Here is a 14,446-nt window from a genome sequence, read left to right on the forward strand (position 1 = left end):
ATGTAATGAGATACATGATATTTTCATTAGTTCATGGAACAGTTTGTCGTAAGTGCTGGTTATGAGCAAAGCGCTATTTTAAACCTGAGTAGGAGTCTGGAGATTCGAGGGATTGTACCTGCCCTCAAAAAGATTACACTTCAATAAGATAGTACGACAAATGCAACTCCAAGAAGAAAATGGAAAATGATGTAAGAGGAAACATTCAGGTGCCACACTAATTTGAAAATAGCTACACTTTTTTTTTTTTTTTAACTGACAACATTTAAGCAAGACTTGAAAAAGTATAGGATTTGAACTCCTAGAATTACATGTTTGTTATCCTAGCCAAGATGTGTTTTGAATTTATTTTTGAAGTCCAGAGAAATAGAGCCTGTCTTTTCTGTGTTTGAGTGGATGCTAGAACTTTCTTATGAGTTAGAATCTCTTTCTTGTAGTTTTAAATTAAATTTTAAATAAATTATAAAATATATGTCAACTATCTAATAACTCTTCTTTGTCCCATGTTCTTTGTTCAAGTTACAGCAAGAAAAATGCTCTTTAGTTCTTGCTTTCGTAGTGGCAGTTCCCCTAACAATAAATAAATAACATTTAGTTTTCATCAGAAGATCTCATTTCTGTTCACTGTTCTAGATGCTGGCAAAGCATAAAGACCTGCATTTCATTGGTAACACAGAATATTTACTCCCCAGATGCTTCCCAAAGATTATAGCCTTGAAATCTGCTGTCTGATCTTACCAAAAACCCATCATGAGAAAATTGTTTCTGGAGATTACCTCAAATGCATAAAATTATAGAGCTGTGTACTTGAAACATACTTTTTTGGTAGGTTCTATATGTTCATTTGGTCTGTAGTTTCCTTGTGACGTTTTTGTCTGGTTTTGGTGTCCAAGTAATACTGGCCTCATAAAATGAGTTGAAAAGTATTTCTTCCTCTTCTCTTTTTGGGAAGAGTTTGTGAAGAATTGGTATTCTTTTTTAAATGTTTGGTAGAGGGGTTCCCAGATGGCTCAGTCTGTTAAGTGTCTGCCTTCGGCTCAGGTCCTGATCTCAGGATCCTGGGTTCAAGCCCCATGTTGGGCTCCCTGCTCAGTGGAGAGTCTGCTTCTCCTTCTGCCCTTCCCCTCCTTGTGCTTGCTTGTTCTCTCTCTCTCTCTCTCAAATAAACTAAATTAAAAATCTTTAAAAAATAAATGTTTGGTAGAATTCCATAGGGAAGCTGTCTGGGCCTGGGCTTTATGAACAGTGTTTTGATTCCTAATTCAATTTTTTCACTTGTTTAGATTTACTCAGATCATCTCTTCTCAAGTCAGTTTTGGTAGTTTATATCTTTCTAGGAATTTGTCCATTTCATTCAAGTTACCTAATGTATTGGTAGACAGTTGTATCTAGTATTCCTTTATAGTCCTTTTTATTTCTATAAAGTTGGTAATACTGTCTTCTTCTTCATTTCTGATTCCTGGATACCCCTCTTGTAGGAAATAGCTGCATAAAATTTATTACTGGGGCTAGTGTCATGATGCCATCCGCTATAGTGATCCATTGATTCCCACAATGGGTTTTTTTGTTTTTTTGTTTTTTGGTTTTTTTTTTGTAGGACCCAGTGGAGACCGTTCTCTGAACTCTCAGTATCATGAAAAGCTCTGTATCCCCCAATCCTGTGGGCACTGTGGATCATGTAACAGACTTTTTCTTGCTTCAGCTACTAGGAAGAGACTAAGAGTCAAATATATAATGAATGCCTACTCTATTTGTTTTCTAGTGGTTCTCTAACAAATTACCTTGAAATAAGTGGTTTAAACAACAGGAATTTATTCACAGTATGGAAGGTTATAAGTCCAAAATCAGGGTGTGAGCAGGGCCATAGTCTGTCTAAAACCTATAGGGAAAATCCTTCCTTGCCTATTCCTAGCTTCTGGTGGTGGCCAGTCATCCTTGGTTTCCAGCTATGTCCTCCAGTCTCTACCTTTGTTGTCACATGCCCTTCTCCTTGTATGTCTGTGTCTAAGTTTCCCTCTTCTTATAAAGACAGTAGTCATATTGGGGACACCTTGCAGGCTCAGTTGGTGGACCATGTGACTCTTGATCTTAGGGTTTTGGGCTCCACATTGGGTATACAGATTACTTAAAATCTTTAAAAAATAAAAATAAAAAATAGCTGTGGCTGGGTGGCTCAGTCAGTTAAGTGTCTGCATTTGGTTTAGGTCATGATTCCAGGATCCTGGGATTGCCCCATATAGGGCTCCCTGCCCAGTGGGGAGTCTACTTCTCCCTCTTCCTCTGCCTGTCCCCCTCAGCCCTGCTCTTTAGCGCTCATGTGGTGAGTGCTCTCTCTCAAATAAATAAAGTCTTAAAAAAATATAAAGACACCGGTCATATTGGATTTAGCCCCACCCTAATGACCTTGTCTTCATTTGATTACCTTTGCAAACATCCTATTTCCAAATAAGGTCACATTCACAGGTACCTGGGATTAGGATGTCAACATTTTTTTTTTTTTTTGCAGGGGGGGTTACGCAATTCAACTCATAACACTGTCAACTTTTCTTTGTGCTAATCTTTTATTTTCCTTTTATCCTGATTCCCTGGATTATTTGGTTTTTTCCTAATTGTGTGCATCTTGGCAGAATCCGAAGGAAAGAGGGCAGGAAGGAAGGAAAAAAGGAGAGGAAGGGAGGGAGGAAGAAAAGTTTGCCAAGAAAAATCAAACTTGGAACTTGGGGAACGGAGTTGCAGGAATGGGCAATGGGATGGGGAAGATCGACTGGGAAAGTGTTCTCAAAATTATTCTTTTTGTGGGGGTGGGGAATGGGAGCAGTGGTTAGCAGCTGCCTACAGTTTAGCTGACCTAGAAAAAAGTAGAAGGTAGTTTGAAGAGCTGAGGATTGGGGAAAAGGGTAGGATCTAGCTACCTTTAAAAAAAAAAAAAAAGGGGGGCGCCTGGGTGGCTCAGTGGGTTAAGCCGCTGCCTTCGGCTCGGGTCATGATCTCGGGGTCCTGGGATCGAGTCCCGCATCGGGCTCTCTGCTCGGCAGGGGGCCCGCTTCCCTTCCTCTCTCTCTGTGATCTCTTCCCTTCCTCTCTCCTACTGTGATCTCTCTCCGTCAAATAAATAAATAAAATCTAAAAAAAAAAAAAATATTTATTTATTATTTCTAGTGCAGTTAACATACAGTGTTAAATTAACTTCAGATGTACAGTACAGTGATTCAACAATTCTGTATATCACTCAGCGCTCATCATAGTGTTCTCTTTATCCCCATACCTGTTTCCTTCATCCCCACACCCCCCTCCCCTTTGGTAACCATCAATTTGTTTTCTGTAGTTAAGAGTCTATTTTTTGTTTTTCTCTTTTTTTTTCTTTCTTTGTTCATTTATTTTATTTCTTCAATTCCACATATGAATGAAATCACATGATATTTGTCTTTCTCTGACTGTCTTATTTCATTTGGCAGGATACTCTGGCTCCATCCATGTTGTTACAAGTGGCAAGATTTCATTTGATCTAGCTACTTATAATACCCATACTAATAGACACAATATGGATCCAGGTTTTGTGGTGGTTGAAAGCTTATACAGTGTTGAGAATCTATATATTCTAGTTATTGGGGAAATAGACCCACATATCATTGATTTAATGCATACAATTTACCCTAGAGGGCAGTGTCCTATCCTTATGGGATATCTTTCCCCAAATGACACCTTAGCTGGTAGTTTAATAGATAGTTCTAGTGGTGTATCAGGCTAGCTGCTTCTGGGTGTATATATTTTATAGGATCAGCCAAAGCTACTGAATAAACCAACATTTCCCCTTTCATCTGTTCCTCACCTTAGTCCATTACAGTTGAGAATCTTTATCCTTCAGTTACAGCGCAGCAAGGGTTATCATCACGCCCTTACCAGTAAAAATGTGGTCCTTGTTACCACCAGAGTGCTAGGTAATCTAGTTCCAAAATCCCATCCTCAGGTTTGGAGGTTCTGAGGCTCCAACCTTCTACTCTCTAGAGTGACTCTGATACCTACTTTCTTAGCTGGGGCTCCCACAAATGCAGTGATGAGACAAGAGCTAAATGCAGGTAGTCTGAGAGGTGATCACAAGAAGCAGGGCTGGGGCGGCAGAGAGAGTAAGAAAGAAATGCATGCCAAAATGAAGACGCTTAATTTGTTAACTGTGAATGTGTGTCCTTCATGTCTTCATTTTGTATCTGTAATTACAGTTGTAACAAAAGTTATTTCCACATGGTGGACTATTTTCAGTCCTCACCTCTTGGCTTCTTCAGACCCAACTTTCTCATTTTTTTATCTTTATCATTTTCTGTCATCTAATGTTAGAAACCATGTTAACGTAGACTTCATGCTTATTTCCCTGGATGGCTTTTTGGTTGAAGATTGATGTGATTATGTAAACATATCTTTGAAACTCTGTGTTTTCACTGCAATTACATATATATGCACATTACTTTTTGCTTGAAACACAGTGAACTAAGTTTGATGTTTGTCCTGGAGGAAGTTTTAAGCAACTGCGTTAATAGTAAGATTTGCATTTTAAGTATAATGCTTTGGGGAAGTAGGGGAAATGTGTTTGAAGAGAACATACTGGAGACCAGTAGGCCAGTTGGACTATTGCAATTTTGTGGGTGAGAACTGAGATCTTTTGGAGATTCAACCTGTTCAATATGTAGCAGAAAGTAATAAACAGGAGAATGGGCAATAGGTTAGTAATAAGTAGCTCCAACCTGGTTTGTAGCTCCCCCTTCTCCCTGACACCGTTCCTTGCCTTGGTATACTTGAGACTAGGCTGTTGCTCAGACAACAACACCCCCAGGTACTCACCTCTAGAAAGTAGCAATCCCCAGGGTGGCCTTTTCCAGGTCCCTGCAACAAGAGGAAAGCACTGGTAGCAGCCCCTCCAAGGGGAATACTAAGGGAGGCATTAGACATTGATTTCTAGTTCTCAGCACTGTTAGGAGGAAATCGTATAAGGATTTATCTCAGAATTTTAATGCCTTTTCAGAATCCACTGGTTCCCCATCCTGTATTCTGTTGTGGTTTTTGTGGGTTCATTCACCATAGACTATGCCAAGCCTATGACTGTGGGAGGCTTGCCGGACCCGCTTGCTACCATTTTCCATTGTTCTTAGCATTGTAAAATTCCTCATGAAGGCCCGTGGTACACTTTCTGGCTGCTTCACTTGCCCCCACATTTGCAAATTTTGTTAATCTACATATAGTTAGAATCAAATGTACAGTCAGAATCAAACCAATATGCTGTAGGACACACTAAGGAATGTTTATGTCTAAAGTAAGGACTATCTTTTTTTCTTTTTTTTTTTTTAACAAACACATCTTAAAGGGGAGAAAGAACAGACACAAAAAGACAGAGGGATATGATGCAATGATGCAGGCCTTCCTGTTCTTACACGGAGTCCCTAGCGAATGTTATGCTCAGAAAGTTCTCTCTTGGGTGCTGCTCCTTCAGCCATTTGCTCAAAGTGCTGTTGGGGTTGGGGTGCTGCTGCAGACTGCTTGTTTCTTTTTATTTTTTTAAGAGATTTTAAAGAGAGAGACACAGAGAGAGAGGGAACACAAGCAGGGGGAGTGGAAGAGGGAGAAACAAACTTCCCGCTGAGCAGGGAGCCCAACGTGAGGCTCAATCCCAGGACCCTGGGACCATGACCTGAGCTGAAGGCAGATGCTCAGTGACTGAGCTACCCAGGCACCCCCAGAATGCTTGTTTAAACGGCCTGTGGGACTGGTTAGAGTGAGCATCTGGAGGCTTATCTCACTCACCACAGCTCCAGGGGACTGTGTCCCCAGCTGTGGTTAGCATTGATGGCACCCAACCCTGCTGTAAAGACATTCCACTCAAGTTTCAGAAGTCCTTACCAATTCCTTTTGCCAAAGTAAAAAGACAGACTTGCACAAAAGAGTTGGTTTGGCTATTTTCTGAGGTAATTACAAAGAATAATAACAACAAGGAACCTTTGATTTTCTTTTGTGTCTCTTTTGCAATACGAGAAAAGGAAACCATTGCATGTGTGTCTTGGGGATACAACCAGAAGTCTGATTCACAGACCGAGGGTTTATTGTCCTGTCCTCGGAGACACTGAATCAGAATGCTGTGGCCCATTGGCTTTGACTATGGCTGTTTGGGAAGATCCAGCCTGCCTGGATTTGTGAATGATTTCATCAATCCAGAACCTTCCTCTCTGCCCAACCAAACTTCATTCTTATTCCTCAAGTCACCACTCCTATGAAGCTTTCTTAGGCTACACCAACTTATTAGGATCTCTCTCCCCTAAATTGCTCCTGTCCTCCAGTTGGTATCATGCAGGTAAATATTCCCATTGGAGGTAAACATCTTCCCACTTGGCAAGAAGTGGGGCTTGCCTTCACAGCTCAACTACAGCTGACCCTTGAACAACACAGGGGGTGGTGCATTGACCATCCTCCTCACAGTTGAGAATCTGCAAGTAACTTTGATTTTCCCAAAACTTAACTACTAATAGCTTGCTGCAAACTAGAAGCCTCACCAATAACATAGTCAACTGACACATATTTTGTATATTATGTGTATTATATACTATATTTTTTCAATAAAGTAAGCTAGAGAAAAAATATTAAGAAAACCACAAGGAAGAGAATTGCATTTGCAGTACCATATTGATAAAAAAAAAAAAATCCACATATAAATGCACCTGTGCAGTACAAACCGTGTTGTACAAGGGTCAGCTGTATAATGATCTCTGTGGCGGGAATTGGAGCTCATGTTTTATATATTCCCCTCATAAAGCCTAGCACAGTGCTGGACAGGTAGTCAGTTTCAGTAAGTACTTGGAGGAGTTGAAAACTGAAAGCATGTACTCTACCACTTATATGAGAAACTCAAGAGTAGTCAAGTTCATAAGGACAGAAAGTAAAAGGATGGCTGCTAGGGGCTTGGGGGGTGGGATGGAAATGTTAATGTTTAATGGGTATGAGTATGAAAAGTTCTGGAGATGGATGGTGGGGACAGTTGCACAGCAATGTGAGTATATTAATGCCACTTTAGAAGGGTTAAAATGGTGGGGTGTCTCCAAGGTGCTGTCGGTTAAGTGTCTGACTCTTGATTTTGGCTCGGGTCATAAGATGGAGCCCCATGTTGGGCCCGTCCTGAGCGGGGAGCCTGCTTAGGATTCACTCTTCTTGGGGTGTATGGGTGGCTCAGTTATCACAACCTTCAGCCCACGTCATGATCCCAGGGTGATAGAATTGAGTCCCATGTGGGGCTACCTGCTCGGCGGGGAGTCTGCTTATCCCTCTCCCTCCCTCTCCTGCTTATGCGGGCATGCACTCTCTCTCTCTCTCTAAAATAAATAAAGGCTATAAATAAACAAATAAAAGGCTTAAGTTGTAAGTTTTTTATATATTCACCACAGTAGAAAAAAATGTTTTCAAAAAGACACATTCTGTAAAAATCTAAGGCTTTTCCTTAGTTCTACTCTTGGCTGCCCTTGCTGGTGCCCATGTGTAGGATCAATAAATACTGTGTGTGAATGAAATTTCCAGTTTGATGGGCTTGCTGGGTCCACTCTAGACTCTGGGTTCAGCTTCCCACTTGCTAGCTCCATGTTTTTGTTTTTGTTTTTTTTTAATGAGAACATTTGTACCAGACTTTTAGTTGAGATGTGTTTTTGTAATTCATGCCTACACAGGAATGGTTGGGAGGAATCCAAATCTAGACCACACAGTGTTGCAGCTGCCCTCTGAGTAAGGGCAGAAGGCTAGTAGTGATGGTGTGAATGTGGGCAAGTTATTAAAGATCTCAGAATAGCGTCCGGTTTGGTTTGGTTTGTGTCTGTAAAAGGGGGATGATAATAGTAGCTTCCTTCCCCTGTAGGGTTGTTGGGAGGATTACATGATAAGAATGGCCTGAAATGTCTCTCAGGTACTTGGAGCAGAATAGAAGCTGGAAAGCATGGTTCCTTGTTTATAAATAACAGCTAAGAATGCTTTGATTTTGTGATTTTAACTTGGATCTGAGAAGAAAGAAAGTAGACCACAGGTGCCTTCATATCAACATGGCCTTGTCTGTGATGTGTGATCCCACATGTAACCGAATCCCTGGAAGACACCCAGTTGGTGGCTGCGGGGCATCCCCACTCAAAGAAGAAAGCCCTTAAGGGATCTTTCTCTCAAACTGACTTTCCCCTCTCAGCCAGTAACACAGCTGCCAGCAGCTCCTGGGCTCTTGGGCCCCTGTTTGCGCTCTTTCTTTAGTGGAAGCGTGAAGAATCTTGGGACAGGACACGTTGAGACCCTGGGGGGATGGCTTTCTCCCCTCTGTGGTCAGGGGGATGGGTTTGGCCACTCTTTCTTGACTCAGAGTTGGGGAGGGAGTTTTCCCGGTGAAGAGGACTCCTGCCTCCTGAGAGAAAGGGGTGTTGGGCCAAGAAAAATGAGGTGTCCACCCCACACTGAGCTTTGTGCAAGGCAAAGAAAAATCAGCCCGCGACTCTACACTCAAGGATCCTGTTCTTTAGTGACTAATGACCTATATGCCATGATAATCTGTTTTCAAAGAACAGTTGCAGTGTATTTCTCCTTTACAAAGGGAGTTGAATGCATTGATCTTAGGGGTTTTCAAGTGGCATCTAAAATCATTTGACTCTGGTTTAATATGGGGAACTTACCGAGTTGTGAAAATGAAAATGCTTCATAAAAAATACTTGAAATAAACTCAAGGCCACATTAACATTTGATTTGCACTTCCAAACAGAAGCTGTTTTTACGTGCCTATTTACTCTTAGGACACACTAAGTATTTTTCCATACTTTTCAATACTCAATAGGATGGGATCTTTTTCTCCTTTCTTTCAGATATTTCACAGTTCGAATGTGACACGGTACCCATTTTCCCCATAAATCACATATTTATAGCACACAGGAATAGTCGGAATGCTGTGTGGCTCTCAAAAGTACTTCTGTATTTAAATTGTAGAGAAAATGACTTAATGTAAGTCTAAACTTTGGACTCTCTTGAGGTAGCTGGAGCAGGGAGAACAGGACTCCGTGTTCTGGGCCTGGGTCCTGTTTGTTCAGAACACTGTCCTCTGGGCCTGCCCCCAGCTGTGTGCACTTCAGGCAGGGTGACGAGGGGAAGGACAGGCATGAGCAGTCGGAAGCAGAGCTGGCTCACAAGCAAAGACAGTGTGGTGGTGAAGAACAGGGTTTTGACATCATGCTGCTTGGGTTCAGCTCTGCCATCTACTAGCTCTGAAAGCTTGGAACAGTTTCTTAGCTTCTCTGCTTCCTTTGCCTTTCCCTCTCTAAGCTGGCCTAATAGAAGGAGTCATTCTTAGGGTTAGGACAAGAATTGAACATTATAGCAGGTGGAAAACTCCTACCCCAATGTTCAGCTCGGTGTGAGTCATCAATAAACCACGACAGTCGTCCGTGAATGAATTGTAAAGAGAACAAGGATATCTTCTATTCCTCCCCTTCCTCCGGAGACCACTGAGCTCCCTGCTTGGGAGAAAGTACCCTTCATTCTCCTGAGAAAGTGAAGTGGGATCTGAGGGTGAGGGGAAAACAGAGGGCCCCCAGGCCAGCATGTGATCCAGGTCCCATCTTGGGGTTTCCATGAGGCTAGTCTCTTCACCATGTTAAGAGACCACATGATGGCTTGGGAGCCAGGGACGTGTTTGCCTAGAGGGGTTTCAGGATAGGAGATGCCCCCTTTGCAACCTTAGGTCTCAGGTGAAAATGGGCAACTAGTTGAGCATTTTAGGAGCTTGTGTTTTATTATTTTTAACAATGACTCTTATAGTACAATTTATGTCCAATCAAATGCTCTCATTTTAAATGTATAGTTTGTTGGGTTTTGTATAGATTGTTTGGTACCATGTAAGCACACCACCTAAATCCAGTTATTTCCACAACTCCCCTAAATTCTCTTATATCCTATTCAGTAAATCTTCCTTCTTCCCATTCCAGGCAACCACTGATCTGTTTTTTTGTCACTGTGGAAAAGTTTGACTTTTCTAGAATTTCATATAAATGGAATGTGAAAGGCTTCTTTCATTTATCATAATACTTTCAAGATTCATTTATGTGGTGTGTATCAATTGATTCTTTTTTTTAAATTCCTGAATTATATATACCACAATTTGTTTATCTGTCCCCTGTTGATGGTCATTCATGTTGTTTCTGGTTTGGGGGGTGTTGTATATATTTTTGAAAAAGCTGTTATGAACATATGTGTACAGCTCTTTGTGTGAATATATGTGCATATACAAATAAACATACATACATATGTATATTTATTTATTTATTTTAAGCGAGCTCTACACCCAGTGGGGCTCAAACTCACAACACCAAGATCAAGAGTCACATGCTGTTCCAACTGAACCAGCCAGATATGTGTAGATACGTATTTTAATTTCTTTTGAATAAAAACCTGAAGTAGAATTACTGAGTAATATGGTGAGTATATGTTTAAATTTGTGAAAAATGCCAAATGTTCTCAGAAATAGCAGTAATGTTTTACACTTCTACTCAGCAGTGTGTGAGAGTTCCAGGGGTCCACTTCCTCACTGATGCTTAATATTGTCTATCTCTCTAGTGGGTGTGCAGTAGGACCTCATTTTTTGTTTTTTTCATTTTGGTTTTAGTTGGCATTTACTTTTTCTTTTTCTTTTTTTTTTTTTTTAAGATTTTATTTGTCAAAGAGAGAGACAGAGAGAGCACAAGCGGGGGAGCAGCAGGTAGAGGCAGAGGGAAAAGCAGGCTCCCCACTGAGCAAGGTGCTTGATGCGGGACTTGATTCCAGGACCCTCGGATCATGGCCTGAGCTGAAAGCAGGCACTTAACCAACTGAGCTTCCCAGGCATCCCTAAATTGCATTTTTCTAATGGCTAATGATGTTGAGGTCTTCCCATATGTTTGCTGGTCATTAATATATCTTGTTTTGTGAAGTGTGTTTTCAAATATTTTGCCTATATTTAATTGGTTTCTGTCATCATATTTGAATTATATTAGTTCATTATGTATTCTGCATACAAGTTCTTTGTCAGATATGTATGTATTGCAAATATTTTCTCCCATTCTGTGGGATAAAATACAGTGATCTGACTGATAGGATAAATTTTAAGGTGACATTCATCACCTGGAATCCATGACCTGAATGAAAGGTTAGGAAAACTGTAGGTTTCTAATGAGAAGTCAAGTCTAATTAATTGTCTTCTGTTGAGTAGATTTGCATTGGGGTTTGGTACTTAAAGCTTAATAGCTAATTAGAAGGACTGCCTGTAAATAGTAAGTAATCTGCACCTCCAATTTCATGTTGGAGATGTCATAATTGCTGTTTGTTGAAAGACAGCAAGGCAGATGGAATGAATACTAACCGAAACTTCCTAGGGGCATCCCAGGATGGGAGAATGGATCCCAGTTGTCCACTACAGACCGAGATGTAATCAGTTGTTTCAGATGCATGCTATGTACCCAGTTGCCTTTGAATCATGGAGGCAGCAGAGACCGCCAGATGGTCTCTGTTTCCCTTTTACCAGGCCATCGTACACTATAGTACACCCCATTATAATTATCATTATTATTATTATTATTTAAAGATTTTATTTATTTATTTGACAGAGATCAAAGTAGGCAGAGAGGCAGGCAGAGAGAGAGGAGGAAGCAGGCTCCCTGCCAAGCAGAGAGCCCAATGCGGGGCTCAATCCCAGGACTCTGAGATCATGACCTAAGCTGAAGGCAGGGGCTTTAACCCACTGAGCCACCCAGGCGCCCCAGTCCACCCCATTATTTCAGACAATGCCATCTTGCTCTCTCCTTCCAACTCTGTCTTCCATTTGGCTAATGTCCTTCAGTACTTAGATAACAGACAAGAGTTGCTATAATATACAATATCAAGCATTGGACAGGATTTGACATCCATTCATGACTTTGGCATCTTAGAACAGAAGGGAACTCCCTTAACCTAACAAAAGACATCTACAAAAACCTTACATCTAACAGCAGACTGAATGGTGCACGACTGAATGCTTTTTTCCTTAATACTGAGAAAATCACTTTGGCTGCAGAATGCACAATGGATTGTAGAGAGTTGGGCAACAGGGATAGAACCATCTAGGAAATGATTGCAATAGTTTGGGCAAAGCTGAAAGCTTAGATTTGGGTGGCATCCAGAGAAGTGAAAGACATTTGACAGGCAGAATAGGTAGTCTTCATTTACAGATTGGATGTGGGGATAGAGGAAATGTTACAAGGGGAACTACTAGGTGTTAGCTTGCTCACCTGGATAGGTGGGGCTGCCACTCATTGAGAAGGAAATTCAGGAAGATGGCACATGGCCATTTTCTTCTGCAGATACCCTACTCTCTCTACCATGGCCACCTCAAAGTCAACAAGAAGAGTGTGCTATCTTTTTTTTTTTTTTAAGATTTTATTTATTTATTTGACAGAAAGCACAAGTAGACGGAGAGGCAGGCAGAGAGAGAGAGAGGGAATCAGGCTCCCTGCTGAGCAGAGAGCCCAATGCGGGACTCTATCCCAGGACCCTGAGATCATGACCTGAGCCGAAGGCAGCGGCTTAACCCACTGAGCCACCCAGGTGCCCCAAGAGTGTGCTATCTTTGAAAGGGGAATGAGGCATATGAAAATATTTTGAAATACACAGGCCTCCCTTACTACACATGGATATTGAAGGAGAAACACAGGTCTTTTGAACTAAAGTGTTGAGAAGATGTGCTGATTCTGAAATACTGGAAAGAAGTGAGAATGATCTATTTTGAGATGCTTCATAATAAAGCTCTTTAACATACTATCTAATTTACATATCTCCACAATCATGTGAGGTAGAGATTTTCTGATACCTGCTTTCAGATTAAGAAATTGGAGTCTCAGATTTATTGATTTGTCCCGCACTAATCAATGGTGAAAGGGAGTTTTAAATCTAAATCTTTTATTATATTGTCCCTGACCTTTTCAGTGCTCCAGTGAAAGTTAACTTCAGCCAGGAAGAGGGTCATCAGAAAGAATTCGGGTCTTTACAGGCTGGATCTTCTTTCAGAGGCTGCTTTCCTTTTCTCCCACCACCTCAATCCTCGATTCAGGCTCAATTCAGATTTTTTATCTTTCACAGATCTTTTACATCCATTACTGCCCACTGACTTCCTCCATTAAAAGTTTTTTAAATCCTATTTAACACAATATATAAAACATAGTATTTTAACATGTAATCAGTATAAAAATTGAGGTAATTTACATTTTTTATACTGAGTTTTTGAAATCCAGTGTACACTTTACACTTATAGCACATCTCAGTTTGAACATATCCATTTCTTTGCCTACTGGCCTCTTCCTCCTCCGGTGCCTCCTCTTCTGCTGTCACTGAGAAGACGGTATGCTTTCCAGTTGTCGCTTCCATGCCTTTCACCCCAACCATCACCTGACACCCTGACCCCTCTGTGCCACATGTTTCTAGAGGCATCTGCATGGCAGGGCCTCACAGGTGTTCACCCTGAGAGTCATTTTTCAAGCTGCTGTTAATTGCCACCCAAGCTGAGGCTGCTTCCAGGTCCCCTGTAAGAGGTGAAGCCTCTTCCTGCTTCATTTTGGTGGCTTTATAACCATGACCCCATGGACCAACTGGGCAGTGTGTTCACAGCCTGCAGAGTCCAAAGTGTACCCCCTCCTCAGGGGACTGTGGTGGCAAGAGTGCAAGGGTCCCCTAGCTGCCACCACCCGTGTCTGCCATCACCTGTATGTCTGTCTTCCTTAGGACCTCTGGTACTGATGTAGGTCTCTCGGGCATAGTTGGGAGTAGGGAGGCTGCAGGTTTGATCGCCCCCAAATCAGTTGGGGTAGGAGGTAGGGGTAGGAGGAACATGTGTTTTCCTTTTCCATATTTGGAACTTGCTCTTTGTATCATTCTGTGTGATATGTGTATGTTTACCGTATACAATTTTGTCCTATTATTTAAATACGCATCTGTTCACATCTACATTCATTATTTTTCAACCAACAGTTACTGAATGCATGTGTGCTAAGATGCTCTTCCGGATGGTTGTTCTGTATATAAGTCTAGAAACCTCAGTTAAACTTTACTATTTTTTTTTTCCTGTTGTTGGGGCTGAATGTAAGCATAAGGCAGGCTGAAGGAGAAAGTGAGTGGAGGGGGCTTCTCTCTCCCCTTGTTCTCTTGGGCTTGGATGCGGAAGAGTCACAGGTACTTAAGGGTACTCTGGGTGCTGAGGAAAGATGGTGTCCACCATGTGAAGGCCAATCTGGGTCTCCTGTGAGGCCCAAGTGATGAATAGAAGAAGAATCTTGTTTTCTAAGCCATTTCTCTGCCTGTTTCTTAGACCAGTGTCTCTTGTGTTTGAACTGAGTGTGATGGACCGTCTTAGTGATTCTAACAGTGACAACAGAAAGTTGAAAGGCAGAAGTTTTCT

At 41.5% G+C, this 14,446-nt stretch overlaps 1 protein-coding gene across 10 annotated transcripts in view; it reads left to right on the top strand.

The window, feature by feature from the left end:
- Nucleotides 1–14,446, top strand: part of AGGF1 (angiogenic factor with G-patch and FHA domains 1) — a 124,415-nt gene that overhangs the window by 62,632 nt on the left and 47,337 nt on the right. The gene's annotated exons all lie outside the window — the stretch shown is intronic.

Source organism: Mustela nigripes, chromosome 12 (genome assembly GCF_022355385.1).
Source record: "Mustela nigripes isolate SB6536 chromosome 12, MUSNIG.SB6536, whole genome shotgun sequence".
Classification (NCBI taxonomy): Eukaryota; Metazoa; Chordata; class Mammalia; order Carnivora; family Mustelidae; genus Mustela; species Mustela nigripes.